At 34.7% G+C, this 23,833-nt stretch overlaps 1 long non-coding RNA gene across 1 annotated transcript; it reads right to left on the bottom strand.

Annotated features, from left to right (window-relative positions):
- Positions 1-5,599: 5,599 nt before the first annotated feature.
- LOC120219974 lies at positions 5,600-22,578 on the bottom strand. The gene is made up of 3 exons (XR_005525425.1): positions 22,545-22,578; positions 6,285-6,362; positions 5,600-5,766 (listed from the first exon to the last, which is right to left on the bottom strand). It is a non-coding gene; the product is annotated as an uncharacterized LOC120219974 (long non-coding RNA).
- Between the last annotated feature and the right edge of the window lie 1,255 nt (positions 22,579-23,833).

Below are 23,833 nucleotides of genomic sequence, written 5' to 3'. Positions count from 1 at the left end.
CCTCCCCCAAATTCATGTGTTGAAATCCTAATCCCTAATGAGATGATATTAGGAGGCAGGGCTTTTGGGAAGTGTTTAGGCCATAAGGATGGAGCCCTCCTGGGTTGATATTAGTCCTCATGAAAGAAGTTCCAGGGGCATGTTGGTAACTCAGTGAGTTGAGTGTCCAACTCTTGATTTTGGCTCAGGTCATGATCCCAGGGTCATGGGATTGAGCACCACATCCAGCTCCACACTGATTATGCAGCCTGTTTAAGATACTCTCTCTCTCTCCCTCTCCCTTCCTCTCTTTCTGCCCCTCCCTCATTCGTGCACTTGCTCCCTCTCTCTCTCTAAAAAATAAAAATTAAAAAAAAAATAAAGTTCCACAAAGCTCCTTAGACCCTTCTGTCATGTGAGTACATAAGTAAGAAAGTGCCAGCTATGAACCAGGAAAAGAATGCTCACTGGAACATGACCACTTTGGTTCCTCAATCTTAGATGTGAGAAATAAACTTTTGTTGCTTATAAGCTATCTAGTCTATAGTATTTTGTTACAGCAACTTGAAGAGACCTAGACAGTAATTAAATGAAGAAAGATTTAAAGGCAGCAATAAAAGTAATGAAATGTGGTTTAAATTTGAAATTTAAAAAGAAAAAGAGAGAGTCTGTACATGAGAGAAAATAGAGTATTCCAGTCTGGCCACACATTTAATTCTGAGAAGAGCTGCATCAGACAGAACATAATTCACAAAATTCTGAAGATCCAAACAAATACTCTGGAATTTAATCATAAGCATGCAGAATAGAAGAGTTGGCAGGCCAAGAGAAATTCAAAAAATTTTTGTATTAGATGTTCCTATGACAGGATATGAGCATTTTATCAGAGGCAAGAAAAAAATCACTTTTTCATTTCTTCATAGTGAATTGAGTGAATTTCTAAACAAGAAGATTGTACACATGTACAGGAAGACAATATACTCATTGTGGTTGATTAAACAGTGCACAGGATATTTCACATATATAACCTCAGAAGAGAATGCAGAAAACATTTGTATTTGTTTGCTGGGGCTGTCAAAACAAATTGCCCCAGACTGGTGGCTTAAACAATGGAAATTCTTACAATTCTGTAGCCTAGAAGTATGAAATCCAGGTGTCTTAGTGTTGGTTTCTTCCAAGGCCTCTTTCCTTGGCTTGTAGATGGCCATCTTCTCTGTCTTCACATGGTCTTTCCTCTCTGTGTGCTTGTGTCATAATCTTCTCTTCTTATAAGGTCAAAAGTCATTTTGGATTAGGGTACACACCCCTGTGACTTCATTTTTACCTAATTTCCTCTTTAAAGACCCTACCTCCATATCATGCTTATTCTAAGCAATGGGGTTTGGACTTCAACACAAAAATTTTGGAAGAGAATAATTCAGCCCACTACAGCATTATTCAGTTATGGAAGAAAGAACCTGCACACAACACCTACCAATTTTCCCCCCTTTTTAGTCTTGCTTCTTCACAATGGCATAATCTACATACTACAATACCTAGTACCTAAACTGTTCTTCAAAGAGTAAGGTTGTCAGTTATACAGAGAAGCATATCATGTGATGTGGGATATGTACACATTACGTCAGACTAATTTGAAAATCTGAACAAAGCTTACCATACTAATTTTGAAATTATTAAAAAGAAAATATGTAGCATGATGTAAATATGAGAGTTAATATTTTTAAAGGGAAAATAAAACTTTAAAATTAAGTAATTTCTGTTTTAAAAATTAGAAGGCAGACTAAATGCAAAAGAAAATACAGTAAAACCTTGGATTGTGAATAACTTGTTCTGTAAGTGTTCCCCAAGACAAGAGAACATTTCTAATAAATTTTAACTTGATAAATGAGTAATTTGCAATATGAGTAGTATGTGATGCTGAGTGTCATATGATCACAACTGAGCCAATGGTTCTTCTCTCTCTTTCTCACTGTGGGATTGTGGGTAATTATCTTCCATGCTCAGATGCTTAGTCTCAGGCTGCAGTGTTTGGCAGAAATCAGTGATTTTTAAGAATGTTGGAAGGCATCCAAAACTGGCACTAGTGTATTTTTGTCACTTTGAAGCACCTACGGACAGTCCTTTGCTCTTCCATACAAGAGTAAGCATAAGAATGCTTTGTTTCATTATAGATCAGGCTGCCTGCAGATATAGACACTTTCCTCTGCTGCCTTATTGCCAGTTATAATAAATACAGTATATGATAAGAGTTTATTAATACTGTACTGTAGTTAACATCCATGTGAGCATATACAATGACCCCCAATGCAGATGATTCCGTTGAGTAAATAGATAACAGTGATTCTGTTAGTGATAGTGAAAGTCATCCTACACAATAATCTTCCACTCTTTTCTCCCTCATAACAGCCATGAAGGTTTTCACAGGTAAGTGTAGGTTAATTTATTTACTCTTCTTTGTATTTTGTATTTTATTTATTCTTTTGTATTATATAATAGTATTATAACTTTTTTGTATGAATATTTTTAGGTCATGGAAAGAATCACCTGAATTTCCATTATTACACATGGTAAAATTTGCTTTGATATACAAGAGCTTTGGATTACAAGCATGCTTCCAGAATGAATTATGTCCGCAAATCAAAGTTTTACTATACACAATGACGGAGAGAAAAAGAAAAAAGTAAATTTCCACAGATGAAACTGAAGAGAAACAATAAGAAATAAGTTCACTAAAGCCAGAAGTCAAAGTAAGATGATAGAGTTTGGATTAAGAAAAAAAATAATAAAATCCCAGAGGAACTAATTAGAGAATTAAGAAATACATTAAACCAAATTACAGAGTTTCTATTTCTGAAAATCTAGTTACTGACAGTCTTAATCCAGTAGGGCTTCTATAATAGAATAACAACTACTGGGTGTCTTGTACACAACAGAATATTATTTCTCACAGTTCTGGAAGCTGAAGTCTAATATCAACATGGCAGCAGAACTGGTATCTGATAAGTGTGTCTGGTTCATAGCCAAACATCTTCCTACAGTGTCCTTACATGGTGGAAGGGGCGAGGGAGCTCACTGGAGCATCTTTTATAAGAGCACTAATTCCATTCATGAGGGTTGGACATTCATGACCTAAATCACATTCCCAAAGGTCCCAAATCCTAATATAATCATATGGGACATTAGGAGTTAGTGTATGAATTTTTGAGGAACACACATATTCTGTTTATAGCACTGATGTTAAAGACAACTTCAAAATATTCAATGTGAAGTCAGGAACAAGAGATGATATGATTTAGATAATTAGAAAGAATATAATAAAGAGAGCAAATTGCAATCCACAAACCAAGACAGTAACAAATGGAACCCCATTCCAGAGCCTTAAACATGCTCTGAAGTTCTTGGAAATTTAGGACAAACTGCGTTACTAAAAGTGCTAATCATTCCATGATTCATTCTTCCTTCTTACAATAGAACAATCTGGCTTTTCTTGCACAGTGTTATCCAGCTGGAGAATGCCCTTCTCAGGCTCCATTGTAGCTATGTATGGCCATTGATTAAGTTTGTGCCAAATGATGCAAGCAGATGTGATAAGCACAACTTTCAGGTCACATTTTTACAAATGATATTTTTAACCTTTCCTTTTTGAAAGCTCATTAGATGGTGGTAAATTAATTGCAACTGAAGTATTAACCCACAGCAATAGATAGAATTTAAGTTTCTCTACCAACACAAAAAAGTTTTCAATTAAATTCTGCAATATGAAAAAAATTTTTAAAAGTATCTTAACCAATGAATAGAGTGTGTTTTAAAAAGCTACTCTCTAGAACACAGCCTGAATTTAGTACTATCAAAAAGACAGAAAATTTTTCCCAAAGACTAGGAAATCCTCCAAATTTGAAGACCTTTATAAAAGGCAGGGGTGAAAAATGTGATGGGGTATCAGAGAAATAATGACCTGATAAAGAACTGTCAAATATCTAAAAGTGAGCCTAATAACACTAAACAAAAATGAAAGAGTTCTTCTCTAAACAAATTTACTGAATGACTTGTGGAAAATTTAGCCAAGCTAGTGTGGGTACTGTTATTATAAAATGAAGATCTGCAAATTCTGGTATTTTCAAAGCCCAGTGTATACTCAGCTTGCCTTATTCACAAGAAGAGAGAGGTACAAAGCAAATGTCACCATGAGGAAGCATTCAAAAATTCTAGCCAGAATATATCAAACTTCAATGTCATAAAAATGGAAGAGGTATTCTGATTAACAGAAGCTAAAATAGGCACAATAAATAAATGCACTGTGTGAATATTAGCTGTATACTTATATTAAAAATGAATAACTAGAAAAGGTATTCTAGGAGATATGCACTTATAGGCTTATTAACCTCCTTTGCTGTGATAATGGTATTGTGGTTATACAGAAGAATATCTCTATTTTTAGGGGTGCCTGCTGAGGAAACAATGTCTTATTTTAGTGTGTATTTCCTAGAAAACAGCTCCTAACGGGTGGAGACAAATGTAGATGGGGTAACATTCTTTTGAGGGCAAGATAGAAAGCCTGAGAGGAAATGTTAGTGAGGCAGGGAAGACAATCAAATTCAAGGAGTTCATTAAACACTTGAGACATAGCTTTGCAGAAGACTAAAGCTGGTTGATCTGTCTTAAGGGCATCTCTTAGAAAGTCTGTATGAAGCTGCAGTACTGTAGGTCTGAGATGGCAAACTACTTACCCATTAGTTCTTCCCATCTCTTATGGCTTAGTGGTCAACATCCAACTAATGTAAAGTTGACTTTCTTGAACTATCAGGTCATGTCTCTCAGTTCCACCAGAGAGCCTCTGGTGAAGCAACATTATCTGTAAGTACAGTCCAGCCAGGTTCTGGTCATGGGTTTCTCCAGTCAGTGGGTTACAAACATGTGATTTTTTTTAAAATATTTTTATTTATTTCTAGGAGAGATAGAGAGAGACAGCGTGAGCAGGAGAGGGTCAGAGAGAGAGGGAGATACAGACTCTGAAACAGGCTCCAGGCTCTGAGCCGACAGTCAGCACAGAGCCCGACGCGGGGCTCGAACCCACGAACCACGAGATCATGACCCAAGCGAAAGTCGGACGCTTAACCGACTAAGCCACCCAGGCGCCCCCAAACATGTGATTTTTTAGTCTGTGATAGAAGTAATGTCAGCAACATAGAGCAGTACCTTAAATCATTTTACTACTTCTTAAATGTGTAAGCTCTATTCTGGCCAGGAAGCAAGGCAGGCAGCCAGGATGGAGGTGGGGATAGTGGGAGAACTCAGGCAGATCTGGAGGGCTACAAAGTTTGAATATTGTATGGTTCACTGGCCTCTGACATCATTTTACAACATCCATATCTCATGTGAGATCAAAACCTTCTCACTTCTCTTGGAATCGAGACTCACCCCCATACTTTCAAAGTGAGGACTTGTTGCAATCTCTGAAAACTAGATTAGATAGGAATGTTAGCAAACCAAGTTATTGTTCTCATGTTGTAGATGTTCTGGAAGTCTTTTTTTTTTTTTTTTTTAATTTTCCATCTCCCATTCTAGATTTTCATCATACTTGATCAAAAATTTAGGTATTCTGGATCACTTACCTGTCAGGTGTTCCAGAGTTTCTTTCTTATGTATTTGAAACTTTTAATTGCCTCATCTCGGTTGATCCACAGTTTTTGTGACTTCCCATTTAGATCTATCATTGACCATATTTTCAAGTAAATCCATTGGGTCTTTCCTCCTTACTGATGGATTTTTCAGTGACAACCAGTGAGACTACAGGAAGATGAAAGTCTCCTTTAGTGTCATCATAAAAAGCCCTCTGGCTTTTACTATCTGCCTTTAAGTTGACAATATGTTGTCATTCACCTGTCAGTCTTTTCCAGAATTTCACTGCCATCAGAAATAAACTACACTAATATCATTGCATTGGACTGGTCAGTCACTCCTAACAGCCACTGATCTTCCACTATGTGTTTTTGACATCTGTGTCATCATGACATCACTGAATATCAGGGATTGTTACCATCCTTTCACCAACAGGAATATGCTTTCTCTTGCCTTCAGAATGGAAAACAGTCCAACCCCAAAACCCAGCCCCAAAGTTCTACTTTCTAGTGCCACTCGTGGAATCAATTATACCAACTCCCTAGAGAAGAGAGCCTGAGAAAAAAGTGTATGTGCTAACAGTTAATGGGGAGGTGTGATTTCATAGAAACAGGCATGAGAGCAATGGGGAAGTGAGGCAAGGAAAGAGGGACAGAGATTACAAGGGGCTGTATACTTGAACTGACCAGTTTCACAACTTGGTTGTTTGACTCCATAGGGCACCTCCAGAGAGACTGTACAAATGTACTGCAACTTGAAGTCATCTGTGAGGGGAGAAAAGGAAGAAGAAAGTACATTTATCGGTTGCTTCTTCCTTCTTGTTCCTGTGTCTCATTATCAAAATCAATTTGATGAATCTTCACTCTGAATCATTTTCAGGTTTTATCACCTGACTACCAGGCAGGATATGGGGAGGCCAGAATCTTTGTGGCCAATCTAGCCAGGGGGAAGGCACAGTGGTCTCAGGCACTGAGGCATGAGGCTCTTAGATCTATGGTAGAATCAGTGTCTACAACTTTACAGTGGTACGAATGTCATGAGCCTTTGCCAAGGCTGTTTTGGTCAGGAAACATAGCAAGAGTTGAGCCCTAAGAAGAAGCAATGAGAAATTCTGGAATGTTCCCAAACCTGGGTCTGGTACAGACCTGCAACATACTTTCCAATGGTTCAGAAAAAAAAAAAAAAAAAGACAGAGAATAAACAATTACAGATAAAACAAAACAATAACAATGGTTGACTCTGGAGGACACCCACATGCATGCAAACATGTACATTTAATTTTTCTGTGAAAAATTTTCAAAGTTAAAAAAACAAAGTTGGAAAAATAGTAAAGCATGTTTTCTGAAGGTAAAATAAGTAAAATTTGAAGAAATTTCACAGAAGTAAGAACTAAAACAAAGGATTTCTTAAAAATATAGGAAATATACAGGATCAATCTCAAAGCATAACATTTCCTTTTTAACATTTAAACGAGACACTTTAATATGTTTTATTTAAGTGTCAATAGATGCTGCACTGTATTTGAAATAAAAATTTCCTGTAAGTCTAGTGACATACATGCACACAACAACTGAACTTGGAATTCTTCCAACCCAATTTCAGTTGAGTCATGGGTCTAATACATGCTACTACATTACAAAGTGAGTGGTGACAAATATTTAGGAAAATATTTAGAGACTGGAAAGCTTTTGGGTTATGAGGAACAGTTGTTTGGAATGTCTTGTGAATTGCTTTGGAGGAGAGAAGGGAGTCACCTTCCTGGGGTTTTATGGAAACTTGTTATATGTCTGTTGCAGTCAGTGGACATGTGAACACATGTAAGGAAACTAGGAAGATACGCTGGTTAAAAACATCAGGGCAGCATAAACAGAGAGGTCACTTAGAAGATGGCTACAATCCTTGCTGCTGATGTGACAAATCTGTATAACTCGTGGGACAAGACACAGAACTCATGGAAGGACTTTTGGCCTGGGGTCATTTAAAAGCAAAGTGATTCTGATCAAGAAGATTCTGCAAGAGATTTTAGCAAATATTTAGCCTCATCTGAAGAAAACAGATAATATTAAATTAGTTTCAAATGATTATTTTTACATAATTTTATTTTTTAAATTATTTTAATAATTTATTTCTGAGAGAGAAAGAGAGACATAGCATGAGCAGGGGAGGGTCAGAGAGAGAGGGAATCGCAGAATCTGAAACAGGCTCCAGGCTCTGAGCTAGCTGTCAGCACAGAGCCTGATGTGGGGCTTGAACCCACAAACCATGTGATCATGACCTGAGCCGAAGTCGGACGCTTAACCGACTGAGCCACCCAGGAGACCCAGTTTCAAATTTTGATTATTACATTATGCTAGGCATCTTTCTTGAATTGGGACACTTTTACCTCTTAAAATGACCATAGAAATGCATATTATCTTAGAATGGGCAAAAGAATCAAGAGGCTCACACATGTTATCATTTAAGATGAAGGATACATTTGGCATTTAACATTTTAAAGGGCAATGGGAAGGTCAAATTTTTAATTATTACACCTTATGATTCTTGTTTCATTCAACAAGTCTTTTTCATAAACATGCGATAAGGATGAAAATTTTTATGGAGACTTTTTGCTTATTTCTCTAAATTTTGTGTACTTGATTTTCAAACATCTGTACATCTAGGACAATTTTTAAAAAACACGTTAAAAAAAAAAAGGGGCACCTGGGTGATTTAGTCAGTGAAGTATCGAGCCCTTGGTTTCAGCTCAGGTCATAATCTCATGGTCCATGAGCTCAAGCACCGTACTTGGCTCTGTGTTGACAGTGCAAAGCCTGCTTTGGATTCTCTCTCTCCTTCCCTCTGCCCCTCCCCTGCTTGTGCTCTCTCTCTCTCTCAAAATAAATAAATAAACTAAAAAAAAGTAAAAATAAAAAATAAATAAGCAGTATTAAATATTTAATCTTGTTTTGGATTCATATATATATATATATATAAAACTAATGTGTATATATGACTATTTTTCTGAACTTGAATCATTAACATTTACCAATATTATGAACATTCATAGTTTCATTAATGATATTTTATCTAAATCTTTAGGGAAATTACCATTATTTTTTAATTTTTTTTTGAGAGGGAGAGAGCATTTGAACGGGGGAGGTACAGAGAGAGGAGAGAGGGAAAGAGAGAATCCCAAGCAGGCTCTGCACCACTGGTAGAAATCAACATGGGGCCCTTCATAAGCCCTGAGATTATGACCTGAGGCGAAATCAAGTGTCTGAGGCTTAACCACCTAGCCACCCATGGGCCCCAGGATATTTTAATTGTAACAGCTTTCCTTCGGCAAAGTATAATTTACCTTTGAGATGGTACTTTGGATTCTAATTATGAAAGGAAGAGGCTGCCTGGTGCCTGTTTATCTAGAGAAGCTAGAGAAATTGACAAGGGTCGTTTGCTTAGAAGGAAGCAATGGGGGAAGAAGAAGTAGGTTGGGGTAGCAAAGTGAGGCAAGTTTAATGCTCACTCAAGCACCTTTTTGCTTTTTTTTTTTTTTATAAAGGAGTTAAAATTAAATCTGCAATAAAGCAGACATGAAAACTCCTGGTTTATCTGTACACCTTAAAATCACCACCGTTTGGGAGAATCAGCTCCAGCTCTAATGCCAGTTAGGAGATAAGCTTGTCTTTGTTCTTTATGGAAAATTCTAACCATGACTCTTCCCTTCAGATCAGAGACATATTCTCCATTTGTTTCTCATTTCCCCCAAAGTGACACTAATTAGTGTTTGGGTTAAAATGTTCACAGGCAAATATCACAGGACGGAATCCAAGTCTTAAGGCAGGCTTTGTCTCATGCCTCCTATTAAACACACACACACACACACACACACACACATTTAGTAATCCTGCTGTATAAACTTGGGCAAGGCATTTAATATTGTCAGCCTCAATTTCCTTATCTATACAGTAGGAGTAACTACACTGCCTTTAAAATCTCTAATACATATACCATATGAGGTATTTTGATGAGAGTGCATTTAAATAATTAGAGCATTTCTATATAGGATTTTACTAGTAGTAATACTACAAATATTAAAAGAGCTTATCACTATAGCTTTCAATTACATTAACTTAAGAAATTATCTTAAATGGACTGAATTTTGGCCAAGTGTAACTTTTTTCTTTTTTTTTAATGGTGGTTGAATCCAGTTTAGGGCACATAGGAGATTTTACAGTACATTGTTTCAAATATTCTGCAGTAAAAGGAATGTAACAAACTGCAATGCTGAAATCACTATGGTAAAAGCATTTTAGGTGAATTAAGCTTTCTATGTGTATAAAAGGACAAAAAATGTTATTTAAAATCAAATAACATCTACCTATTTGAAGTCATAATGACTTCCCAGCATTGAACTATCACAACATTATAGCACTTCACTGCAAAGGACTGATGAGTCTACAGTATACACTAAACATTCAGAGAAAATCGACTGATTTTTATCTCTACTTTTATAAATTTTGACCTCAGAAAACCTGAGATAAAAGGCTACTGTACCTTGAGTTTTTTTGCTGTTCATTTTTGAAATGTAATTAAGCTTCAGCCCTATTATTCCCTGACAATGGAAAAGCCATCGATTGTGCTGCTTTTGAAATCCTGTATCACATTAGGCACTTTCTAATAATGACGCCCTTGGCTTAAGAAGAAGAGAAAATTGACTTGACCTAATTAAAAACTCTGAAGATCCTGTCTATTATTTTTTCATAAAACTAATTTGGGCCATATGCCAATTAAAGAATGAACACGTAAAAAAATTTTCTGTCAAACGGAGATAAAATAAAATGATATATGGTAAAGTAAATCAGATTGTAAGACGTGAGATTTGTCAGACTATAAAATTTCTAAGGAGAATGCACATCAGTGAGGTTTCAAAATGGGAGCCCATTCATCTCAGTCTCAAGTGCCTTGGATCCAAGAAAAGAACAGGGCTTTGCCAAGAAAGGTGAGTTCGTAGTATAAAAGCATCTCTCTTCAAGCATAATTACTACAACCTTCAGTGAATAATGAAGAAGCTCTTATTATCTCAGTACCATCTTTCTATCTCCTTTCATTTTCTCTCACAATGAAATAGTTCACTTATTTCTGAGCGACTCCAGAGGCAGAAAGCCACAGACAGCTTGGAAGGGTTTTCAACTTGCAGTCTTCTTTCTAAGTCAGAACTAGTTGAATTCACCCAATGAGCAAGTCAAAATAAGAAATGAAGTTCAGTGTCCTGTTTTACCTTCAAAAACCTAACTATAGTCACTATTGTTTAACATATCAAAATCCATTTCATGAAATCTCCATCATCTATCTTTCTATCTTTTTATCTCTTACATATTTAGAATTGTCTATTTCTCCCCAGGGCTCTGTGGTTCCTCACCACATTGTATAAAACAGTCCAACAGCTGCTGTTTTCCTGTTTTTTATGAATAATATTTTATGACAATACATTTTTTTCTTTTGCTATTAATCTTGGCCATGCACATACATACCCATTGTCTCTGATATTTGTTTTGTTTCAGAATACTGCTTCATGTTTATTTATATTTGACTTCATACATATAATTATGTATTAAATACTTGATATTTTATCTCATTTTATGAAATGATATTTTAATATAAACTTACAAAAATACATATCATTGTACAATGTTTTATTAATGTGATTCAAAATGTGAACTGGCTTCCAATTGACCATGTAAAAAATTAAAATATTGCCAGCTTTGAATAAAAGGTTTTCTACAATATGCCCCAAACTAACCTGCTTGCTGATTTTCAATGGAAAATTCGTTCTTACTCTGGACTCCAGCCAAAATGAATTTTCCTCATACCTGAGAGCCCTATTCTGCATGTCTGCCTCAGTCTTTGTTGGTGGTATTCTCTTTTATCTGAGATACTCTGCATGCCAAATAGTCAACCTTCAAAATCCATTGTTAATAGTGTTTTCTAATTTAGTTTTCCCTATCTGTTTCCAGCAGGGAAAAATTATGATTTTTTAATCTTCCAAAATCCAATAACAATATGTTGGTGCCTCTTTTTGTGATTCAGCACCAGCCTCCATAATTCCTTTTATATATATTAGGCCTGTATTAGCTGTCCTATGGACTTGTGTATTTTAAATGACGTGGAGAGATTGTTTTATACAAGACATCTATATGTTGCACTACTGAGCTGCACATCTGTGAAAGGAAACTTAGCTTCTGGAAAGGGAAATACAACTGACTAATCTACTAGACTCAAGAGGCCTAGATACGTGGAAAAACCTTCTAAGGCGAACTTAATTAGTTTAGTAACAATTAAATCACAAGGTTGAGGTGGGTGAGATGGGGAATGGAGAGGCGATTATTATGAACAGAAGACTGGCCAGAGAATAATAATAATAATAATAATAATAATAATAATAATAATGCAGCAAATGATCTTCTTATACATAAAAAACAAAAGAAACTACCTAAACACAAAATGGTGGTTTATCCCCACTAAGGAAGATTATACAATTGAATTTAAACACACACATTCACACACAAAACTCTTTACTCACAACACTGAAAAAGAACTGCATAGATGAAATTTTTAAGTTGCTGACAATTTTCAGGTTTTTGGGTCAATGCAATACCAGATCAATTTAAGAAGATTTTCAGACAATCCATAAATATAAGGGAATGAAGCAAATCAACTTAAAAACAAGCAATTAACAATAATGCATTGAAATAAACTAGATTATTATTGTTGTTATATCTAGAAAAGAGTTATTGAATAGATACAATAAATTATTTAAATGTTGAATTGTGTGTGAACCTGTTTAAAATAATGAATAATAAATATAATACAAATAAAAGGAAGAGATACTACATGCAAACTTAGGAAATCATTAACTGCAAAGGAATTATGTAATGTTGAAAATACAATAGTTCATTCAAAGTTTGTAGTTACATGACTACCAAAAAACACCCCAAAACATAATATGCTAAAAGAGCACTGTATGTATCTTATCATATATATTTACATTTAACAAATTCACTTATGCCTCTCTCTTCTACTAGTCTTTAAGTGTCTAGTATCCAATGTAATAGCTTCTCATTAAAAGTTTGATAAATCAATGAGTACAAGAATGAATCAAACACTCAGACATTGTATGGTATGCATCGTATTCTTTAAGATAGCACAAAACCAAGAATAATAACCTTGAAACACATGCCAATTGAAATACCACTTTGGGAGGAAACTTTTTTCTTTTCACTTCTTTTCTTTTCTCTCCTTTTCTTTTCTCTTCTCTCTCTCTCTTTCTCTTTTGTCTCTCTCTCTCTCTTAAGTAGGTTTCATGCCCAGCACAGGCCCAATGCAGCGCTTTAACTTATGACCCTGAGATCAAGATCTTAGCTGAGATCGAGTCATCTACTTAACTGATTGAGCTACCCAGGCACCCAGGGAAAAACTTTTTAATGAGAATGTTAGACTGCATAAGTAGTGGGTCTACAATCACTATGGTATAGGAACCCACCAATCTGAAATGATGCTAACTATAAACAACTCAACAACCAGAATGACAACTCGTAAGTACCAGCAGATTATCAGTTCAGTTGGATTCAGCAACGAAATGCTTGTACTCTCATTGCGTGCCCAAATTCAAAATGAACTTTTCACAAAATTCGTATACTTGGAGCCTTGTGCTAATAATGCCAGAGCAAAAGGTTAAACTCCAAGGCAGTTAAATTAGTTCTGCTAATCTCCACTATACCAGATTAAGTATCTTATTCACTTGTTTATACTCTAAAAATATTCACTTTTGGAGTGCCTAAGTGGTTAAGCCTAGGACCTTTGATAAAAGCTCAGGTCATGATCTCACAGTCATGAGATGAACCCTGATTTGGCTCCACACTGGGCGTGGAACCTGCTTTAGATTCTCTCTCTTCCAGGAGTTCCCCTTTTTGGAGAGCATTTGGTAGAGGCCATATGGCCTCCTCACAGGCAAGGGTCCCAATGGACCCTGGAGAGTAGCCATGTTTGCTGGTATTGGGACAAAGACACAAGACTACTTTGAAGCCTGGTGCTGGATGCGTGTTATGATTTTCCATAACCTCTGAACCTCTGCCACACCACAACCACATGAACATTTACTGGGGCAAGCTGGCACCAGCCATTGCTCATTCAGAACCTTTCCCAAAAACTTGGTGCAAGTCTAAGCCTCAGTGATCTCTGGTGTGGGGTTGAAACATAACCCCATCTGAGACAAAACTCTGGAGGGAGGTTGACTGGAAGGTGAACAGTTTGGACATGAACAGGGTGGAAGTGGGGAGTGTATGGAGGCCTGAGATAAAGGAAGGGTGCTTGATCACAGGTCAGTGAGAACGTGAAGTTCCTGTGCAAGAGACTAGGGAGCTCAGTGAAGCCATTTCCACCTCTCTCACATAAGCACATGCACACCACACTAATCCACGCAGTAAGCTAATCAGTGCCACATAATGGAGAATGGAGCTAGTACATCAAGCCATGCCAAACTGTACCCTCTAATCACATCCCCTAGAAGATCAACACAAGTCACTCCACCTGCTTAGTGTACAGACTATAGAAGAATCCATAGTTTGAGTTCTAAGGGAAACTGGATGTAACTTCCTTTGGTTTAATTGTTTGTTGATTCACTTATTAGTTCTTTTTTTTTTTTTGCTTCTGTTTTTGTTTAAATTGTTTTTGTTGATTTTTTATTTCCTTTCCTTTCTTTTTCATGGATACAGAAAGAGACAAAATTATTTTTTTATTTTAAAAAATTATTTTTTAATTTATTATTTTTTAAAATTGTTTATTCCATTTCATATTCTTTATTTTGTTGTATAGATTTTTTTGTTCTATAGATTTTTTAGTTTTTATTTTTTTACCTTTTTGTTCTTTTCTTTCCATTTTTGCTCTACTCTGTCAAGCTTCTTTCAAGAGGTGAACCTAAACACACCTAGGGTTTAGCTTCCTTTATTTCATTTTTTTGTAGTTTTTAATTTTTAATTTTAATTTTTTAATTTCATTAAGATTTTTTTTCTTCTTCCAAAATGACAAAATAAAAGAATTCACCCTGAAAGAAAGAACAGGAAGAAACGGCAGCCAGGGCATTAATCAACAATCAGTAAGATATAAGCAAGGTGTCTGAACTAGAATTTAGAACTACAATAATAAGACTACTGGCTGAGGTTGAAAAAAGCATAGAAGCCCTTTCTGCAGAGACAGAAGAAATAAAATCTAGTCAGGACGAAATTTAAAATTCTATACCTGAGATACAATCTCGAATAGTTGCCACGGCGGCAAGGATGAATGAAGCAGAGCAGCAAATCAGCGATACAGAGGACAAAATTAAAGAGAATAATGAAGCAGAAAAAAAGACGAGGGAAACAAAGGCAAATGAGCATGATACAGGATTTAGAGAACTCAGTGACCTATTGAAAATGAATAACATTTGAGTCATAGGAGTCCCAGAAGAAAAAGAGAGAGAAAAGGGGCCTGAAGGTTTCTTTGAGCCAATTCTAGTAGAAAATTTTCCTAATCTGGGGAAGGACATAGATCTCAAAATCCAAGAAGCACAGAGAACTCTCATTAGATTAAACAAAAACCGACCATCACCAAGGCATATCATAAGTAAATTCACAAAATACGCAGACAAGGAAAGAATTATGAAAGCAGCAAGGGGAAAAAAAGTCCTTAATCAATAAGGGAAGATAGATCAGGTTTGCAGCAGACCTATCCACAGAAACTTGGCAGGCCAGAAAGGAGTGGCAAGATATATTTAGTGTGCTGAATTAGAAAAATATGCAGCCAAGAATTCTTTATCCAGCAAGGCTTTCATTCAAAATAGGAGAGATAAAGAGTTTCCTAGACAAATCTAAACTAAAGGCATTAATGACCACTAAACCAGTCCTAAAAAGAATTTTAAGGGGGGCCCTTTGAGTGGAGAAAAGGGGAAACAAAACAAAATAAAAGGCCAAAAGCAACAATGACTAGCAAGGACCAGAGAATATCACCAAAACAACAACTCTACAGGCAACACAATGGCACCAAATTAACATATATCAGTACTCATTCTAAATGTCAATGGACTGAATGCTCCAATCAAAAGACATAGGGTATCAGAATGGGCAAGAAAACAAGACCCATCTGTGTGCTACTTACAAGAGATCCATTTTAGATTTAAAGAACACCTGAACATTGAAAGTAAGGGGATAGAGAACAATCTACTATGCGAGTAGTTGTCAAAAGAAAGCTGGAATAGTAATACTTATATTAGACAAACTAGATTTTAAAATAAAGACTGTGGCAAGAGATGAAGAAGGGCATTATATCACAATTAAGGGGTCTATCCACCAAGAAGATCAAACAATTTTAAACATTTACATTCCAAACGTGAAACACCCAAATATATAAATCAATTAATCACAAACATAATGAAACACATTGATAATAATAAAAATAATAGTAGGGGACTTCATCACCCCACTTACATCAATGGACATATTATGTAAGCATAAAACCAAAAAGGAAACAGTGGCTTTGAATGACTCACTGGACTGGATGGACTTCACAGATATATTCAGAACATTTCATCATAAGTAGCATATTCTTCTTGACTGCACATAGAACGTTCTCCAGAATAGACCACATATTGGGACACAAATCAACCTTCAGCAAGTACAAAAGGATTGAGATCATACCTTGCATATTTTCAGAACACAACACTCTGAAACTTGAAATCAACCACAAGAAAAAATTTGGAAAGACCATGAATAGTTGGAGATTTAAGAACATCCTACTAGAAAATGGGTTAAACAATAAATTAAATAGGAAATTAAAAAATACATGGAAACCAATGAAATTTAAAATAACGACAGATCAAAACTTCTGGGATGCAGTAAACACAATTATAAAAGGAAAGTATATGGCAATCCTAGCCCTCCTGAAAAAGGAAGAAAGGTCTCAAATAAGCAACCTCACCTTACACCTAAAAGAGCTGGGAAAAGAACAGCAAATAAGGCCCAAAACAGCAGAAGAAGGGAAATAATAGAGATTAGAGTGGAAATCAATAACATAAAAATAAAAGTAGTTTTACAGATCAGTGAAACAAGGAACTGGTTTTTTTTTTTTTTTTTGAAGAATTAACAAAATTGATAACCCCCTGGCCAGATTGATGAAAAAGAAAAAGACCCAAATAAATAAAATCATGAATGAAAGAGATCACAACTAACACTGCAGAAATGCAAACAATAAGAGAATATTACGAACAATTATATGAAAAAAAAATTGGATGATCTGGAAGAAACGGACAACTTTCTAGAAATTTATAAACTATCAAACTGAAACAGGGAAAAATAGAAAACTTGAACAGATCCATCTTCTGAAACAGGAAAAAATAGAAAATTTGAACAGACCCATAACCAGTGAAGAAATTGAATAAGTAACGAAAAATATCCCAACAAACAAGAGTCCAGTGCCAGCAGCTTTCCAGAGGAATTCTACCAAACATTTAAAGAAGACTTAACACCTATTCTGAAGCTCCTCCAAAAATATAGAAATGGAAGGAAGGCTTCCAAACTCTTTCGACGAAGCCAGCATTACCTTGATTCCAAAGCCAGAGAAAGACCTCACTAAAAAGGAGAACCATAGACTGATTTCTCTGATGAACATGGATGCAAAAATCCTCAGTGAGATATTAGCCAACCAGATCCAACAATACATTAAGAAAATTATTCACCACGACCAAGTGGGATTTATACCTGAGATGCAGGGATGGTTCAATATCTGCAAATCAATCAATGTGGTACATGATATTAATAAATAATTAAGAACCACATAATCCTCTCAATAGATTCATAGAAAGCATCTGACAAAATACAGCATTCTTTCTTCATAAAAACCCTCAAGAAGGTAAGGATAGAAGAATCATACCTCAAGATCATAAAAGCCCTATATGAAAGACCCATAGGTAATATCATCCTCAATGGGGAAAAGATGAGAGCTTTTGCCTTAAGGTTAGGAACAAGAAAGGGATGTCCACTCTCACCACTGTTAATCAACATAGTGTTGGAAGTTCTAGCCTCAGCAATCAGAAAACACAGAACAGAACAGAAATAAAAGGCATCCAAATTGGCAAAGAGGAAGTCAAATTTTCACTCTTTGCAGATGACATGGTACTCTATGTGGACAACTCAAAGACTCTACCAAAAAAACAAAAACAAAAACAAAAAAAAACCTATTAGAACTTATCCATGAATTCAGCAAAGTCACAAGATATAAAATCAGTGTACAGAAACTGGCTGCATTTCTACTCATCAATAATGAAGCAGCAGAAAGAGAAATCAAGGAATCAATCCCATTTATAATTGCACCAAAACCCATAAAATACCAGGAATAAACATAACCAAAGAGGTGAAAAATTTATACACTGAAAACTTATAGAAATAAGTTGAAGAAGACACAAAAAATAGAAAAACATGTCATGCTCATGGATTTGAAAAACAAATGTTAGAATGTCTACATTTTCACTGCAATCTCTATTAAAATAACACCAGCATTCTTCACAGGGCTAGAACAAACAATCCTAAAACTTGTATGGAACCACAAAAGACCCCAGAGAGCCAAAACAATCATGAAAAAGAAAATCAAACCTGGAGGTATCACAATTCTGGATTTCAAGTTGTAATGATCAAGACAGTATGATACTGGCACAAAAATAGACACATAAATCAGACAAATTGATCACATATATCAACAGATCAGAATAGAGAACCCAGAAATGGACCCATGAACATATAGCCAACTAATCTTATCAAAGCTGTAAAGAATACCCAATGGAAAAAGACTGTCTTTTCAGCAAATGATGTTGGGAAAACTAGACAGCAACATGCAGAAAAACATTTTTACACCATATGGAAAAATAAACTCAAAATGGGTGAAAGACCAATTTGTAAGACAGGAAGCTATCAAAATCCTAGAGGAAAAAACAGGCAACAACCTCTTTGAGCTCAGCTGCAGTAACTTCTTACTAGATATGTTTCCGGAGGCAAGGGAAATACAAGCAAAAATTAACTATTGAGACCTCATTAAGATAAAAAGCTTCTGCACCGTAAAAGAAACAGTCAGCAAAATCAAAATGCAAACTACAGAATGGGAGAAGATATTTGCAAATGACATATCAGATCAAGAGCTAGTATCCAAAATCTATAAAGAACTTATCAAACTCAACACCCAAAAAGCAAATAATGCAGTGAAGAAATGGGCAAAAGACATGAATAGAAACTTTTTCAAAGAGGACATCCAGGTGGCTAAGAAACACATGAAAAAATGCTTAATATACTCATCATCTGGGAAATACAAATCAAAACACCATGAGGTAGTACCTCACACCTATCAGAATGGCTAAAATTAACAACTGTGGCAACAACAGATGTTGCTGAGGATGCGGAGAAAGAGAAACACTTTTCCACTGCTGATGGGAATGCAAACTGGTGCAGCCACTCAGCAAAAGCGTATGGAGGTTCCTCGAAAAACTAAAAATAGAACTACTCTACAACACAGCAATTGCACTACTAGGTATTTATTCAAAGGATACAGGATACTTCAATACAGTGTTGTTTCGAAGGGACATATGCTCCCCAATGTTTACAGCAGCACTACTGATAATAGCCAAAGTACGGAAAAAGCCCACATGTCCATTAACTGAAGAATGGATAAAGAAGATGTAATATATATAATAGAATATCACTTAGCAATTAAAAAGGATGAAATCTTGCCATTTGCTAACACGTGGTTGGAACTAGAGGGTATTATGTTAAGTGAAATGTCAGACTGAAAGACAAATATCTTATGATTTCACTCATACATGGGATTTAAGATACAAAAAAGATGGGAACCAAAAATAATATTTAAACAGAGAGGGAGACAAATCATGAGACTCTTAAATAAAGAGAAAAAACTAAGGGTTGCTGGAGAAGTGTTGGGTGGGGGGAAGGTCTAGATGGGCAAAGGGCATTAAAGAGGACACTTGTTGGGATGAGCACTGGTTTTTACATATAAACAATGAATCACTAAACTATTCCTGAAATCATTATTACACTATATGTTAACCAACTTGGATTTAAATTTAAAAAGATAAATAAATGAAATGAAATGAATCTGAAAAAAAAGATTCAGTTCCAGTATTACAAGCTGGGCAAACAAGGATAGATTGAGAGACATGAAAAGGACAGATTTATAAAAAAGAAAAAGAAAAAAAAAAGAAAGAAAAAAACCCCCACAAAAACGAAAAACAAAGATTCTTTCTCTTCCTCTCTGCCCCTCCCCCACTTTTCTCACAGGCATATGCTCTCCCTCCCTCTTATCTCACTCTTAAGAAAAATAAATAAATAAAAATAAAAAAACTCATGTTTGACCACAGGGGTCAATAAGCAAAAGCTAGTGAATGATTCACCTTAAATCAATTAAAAATCTGAATGAAAGAATGAACTTAATTCAAATTCATTTTTCTCATGATCACTGATGAAAAGAGAGAATATTTGTGGTGTTTTACTGTTTTATGATTAAAAACACACTTATAATTTTGACTTTTCAGAAAATAAAAGTATGAAAACTTTATTTCATTAAAACTGTTATTTGGGTATATTACACAAATGAACAGTATATATTAAGGTAGCAACATTAGTTAGTAAGGTGTTTGTTGCTTTGGGTAGATTATACAACTTATATTAAATAAGCAAAAAGTTGAAAACCAATAAAACACCTCAAAGTTGTTTTTCTTTAAATATTTAGACCTATAGAAATGCATATGTATGGCAACTTGCTATATTAAAATTGGTGGCAACAAGTATTATCTTTTGTTCAGGTTATCATAATTATTAATGTGCTTTTGCTGAAGTATATTAAAGGACAAAACATTATATAAAACCTTAAAAATTCTCTTAAAAGAGAATTCAGTTGTTAAACTTACAAGTTGAGAAGTATAGTATACAAAAAATGTATTTTTGTGTTTCTGTTTTTCGATTACTCTGCCCTATAAGACTTGGCATATTATATTAAGTATGATAGCAAAACTATATGTTATGTTCCTAACCTGTGTAAATCAACCATATGTTTGATTGTTGTGTTTTTGTTTATGTTTTTCATTTTCTAATATATAAGTTTTTGTGTAAATGAACTACAATTTCTTGCAGAATCTCTCCCCATTTCCATTCGTAGTGCAGGCTTCCCAACTGAGATACAAGTGTAGTAAGTCAGTGATATAAATCATTACAAAAATAATTAAGTCCTAACTGAGGGAGTTAAAAACTTTAAAAATGTCTTCAGAAGACAATAAGTCAGAATCTGAAACATATTAAAGAGATTCAATCCTCCAATATTGCTTAACATGCACATTTAGAAATCAGAATAAGAGAAGAAATTTCATACATGCAGATGAGCACTTGCGAACAACTCACAAAATAAATGCTATTTAGTCTGAAAAGCCTTGTGATTTGGGAACCAATCTACTAGATAGATGCCAAATTAGCTGATAATTGCCCTAGGCTGAAACTAGCCATACTGTCTGGTACTGATAAGTACTTGAAAAATAACATTTTCGTAATTGCGTGAATCTCTATTAAATGAAATAAACATGTAAAAATCATAGAAACACCAAAAACCAAACATATTGCTAATGCAAATTACTCCTTTGTTAGAGAATAATATCTTTTTTTTAACATTGCTTAAAGCAATTCAATTGAAAAGCTAAATCCACAATTATACTGAATGTTATGCTTGGATAATGTCTCCATTCACATAGCCCATACTTTGCCCACACATGGATGCTAAATTGTGGCAGTGTGTGTGGGTAAAGGAGTTTATAAGATAAATTATTGTTAATTCTTGGCACCCAGAAAAATAATTGGTTTTGCTAAGCATCAGACTAAAATCATTTGTAGTGGCATCTGTCCACACTCCTACTAAAGATTCAGTCTTCCTCAAGGTACTTGTAAAGTCAAATTTCAGACAGCCTTTCTATGATATATTTTGTTCTTATTACTATGAAAATGTGTACAGACATAATTCTATTGCCTTCAGTTTCTGGTAAATTTCTCAGAAATACAAACTTGTCACTTTAGGTGATTATTAGTCACCTATAGAATATATTATGGATATATATTTGAAAAGGAGAGAAGGGAAAATGAATTGTAAGTTTTATAGTTTACAAAAGTGCTCATAATTTCTACTACTGTATAGCTATATTTTTCTCATGCGACTTCACGGTACAATGCCAGTGCCTCACTTTTTGTATAACCTTCTTTTAAGTCAAATAATTGATTTGAAATTAAAAGAATACATGTAAGCTAATTTATTTAAAAATAAAACCATGTAGCTATCAGCAGATAGATTACCTTATATACAGAAGTTACCATTTTTAAAATATCCATGAACATATAAATATTTATGAACATACCATTGGGGTGTAGGGAAACAGCAACTTTCCTTGTTTGGGTGGGATCAGAGATACTACATAGCATGTTTCATTAACATAAGAAGTCAAGTTAGTTTGAAACTTTAACTTTGAAAACCAAAATAATATTAAGCTACATTATCTCTATGGCTGTAAAATGTTACGATGTAACAAAGATGGAATTATAGACAGTCTAACAGCAAAGTTGAGATTTAAGTTCAGTTATTGTCAGAGTCAAATAATGGTGCTCCCTTAGTGAGGTTCTTTGAACTTTAAAAAAAACCTCACAATTTTTAATGATTACAAGTTTGTAAGATTGATAGCATCGGAAAATGCTTCTTGTTCTCAATATCACCACTCTTACTTTTCTACAAGGAAATCCTATTATCCCACATTTAATAACTCAATATATGGCACTGATTCTCCTCAGTAAATCATTAAAAATGAAAAGCATCCAATAACAGAATTAGATTCCTGTATTCAATCTTACTTCGGTTTCCAAGTTGTCCAGAAGTTAACCTCTGATTGTTTTCCAGTGCTATTATCTGCTGCTATCTATGAAAAAGATATTGATAGTCAAGATGGGGTATGAGGAAGATGAGATGGAACTTTAGTTTTTTAATTCGTTGTGAAGGTAAGAGATAAGAGATTAGGCATTTTGTTATGACTTTAATAACTAACAAGCTTTTTCACTCCAGTGATTCTTTCACAGTGGTAATTCTATGGGTAGGAATGAAAAAAGGAAGGGACAAATATAGAATCACCTGTCAAGCTTTTAATGTATTCATGCCTATGTGTCTGCCAGATTACCAAATCCAGATCCTCTGTGTACAAGAGACTATGCACTTCTATCTCCTATCATGATTATACATTAAGTCTCTCTAATCTCTTTTTAGTTATGTCAGTTTCTGCTTTTTATATCTTGAAGCTATATTATTAGACAAACACATTCTTATTAAATACTTCCAAATGATCACCCATTTATCATTAACTATATCCTTCTTTATTTCTTGCATTAAAATTTATCTTCTCTGATATGAGTGTATTTACATCAGCTTGCTTTTGGTTTAGAGTTTGTATGATGTATCTATTTCCAAAATTATAACTTCTAATTTTTAGCAGTTCTTTAGCCTATATTTAAGATGTTTCTTTTATAAACAACATTTATAGATTTAAAGAAAAAAAAATGTCTTTCAGTCAAGCCTGAGAATTCTTAGTCTCACAATTGGAATACTTAGTTCATTTACATTTTTAAATTTTAATTACTGATATTTGAGTTTATAATGACCACCTCATAAACTGTTTCCTATTTACCTGTTTTCTGTTAATTGTGTTCTATTTTGTCTTCTTTTTAAATAATCAAATGTTTGTCATTATTATATTTACCTTCAATAGATGTAAATTACTTTATTATTTTAGTATATACCCAAGAATATACAATAAGCATATTTAAACTGTTATAGTTAAATATACATTAGTACTTTTAACAACTAATAGAAATATTAACATAATAGAACACTTTAACTCTAGTTACCTCTTTTTGTATACTGTTGTCATTTTTCCTCTACGTAGACTTGTATCATATAAGCTTAAGACCCATTTAGATTTACCTAAAAACATTTTCCATTACTTTTTATTCTGCCTTAAATTTTTGTTTTGTTGTTGGAAAGAATTTTCCTTCTCTCAAAAAATTTTCTTTTTTTTTTTAAAGTTTATTCATTGAGAGAGAGAGAGAGAGCACAGAGGAGGGGCAGAGAGCAAGGGAGAGAGAGAATCCCA

This window comes from Hyaena hyaena, unplaced genomic scaffold, assembly GCF_003009895.1.
Source record: "Hyaena hyaena isolate Hyena2069 unplaced genomic scaffold, ASM300989v1 scaffold_657, whole genome shotgun sequence".
In the NCBI taxonomy this organism is placed as follows: domain Eukaryota; kingdom Metazoa; phylum Chordata; class Mammalia; order Carnivora; family Hyaenidae; genus Hyaena; species Hyaena hyaena.
The sequence above is the reverse complement of the archived record's forward strand: the minus strand, read 5'-3'. Positions and strand labels throughout refer to the sequence as shown.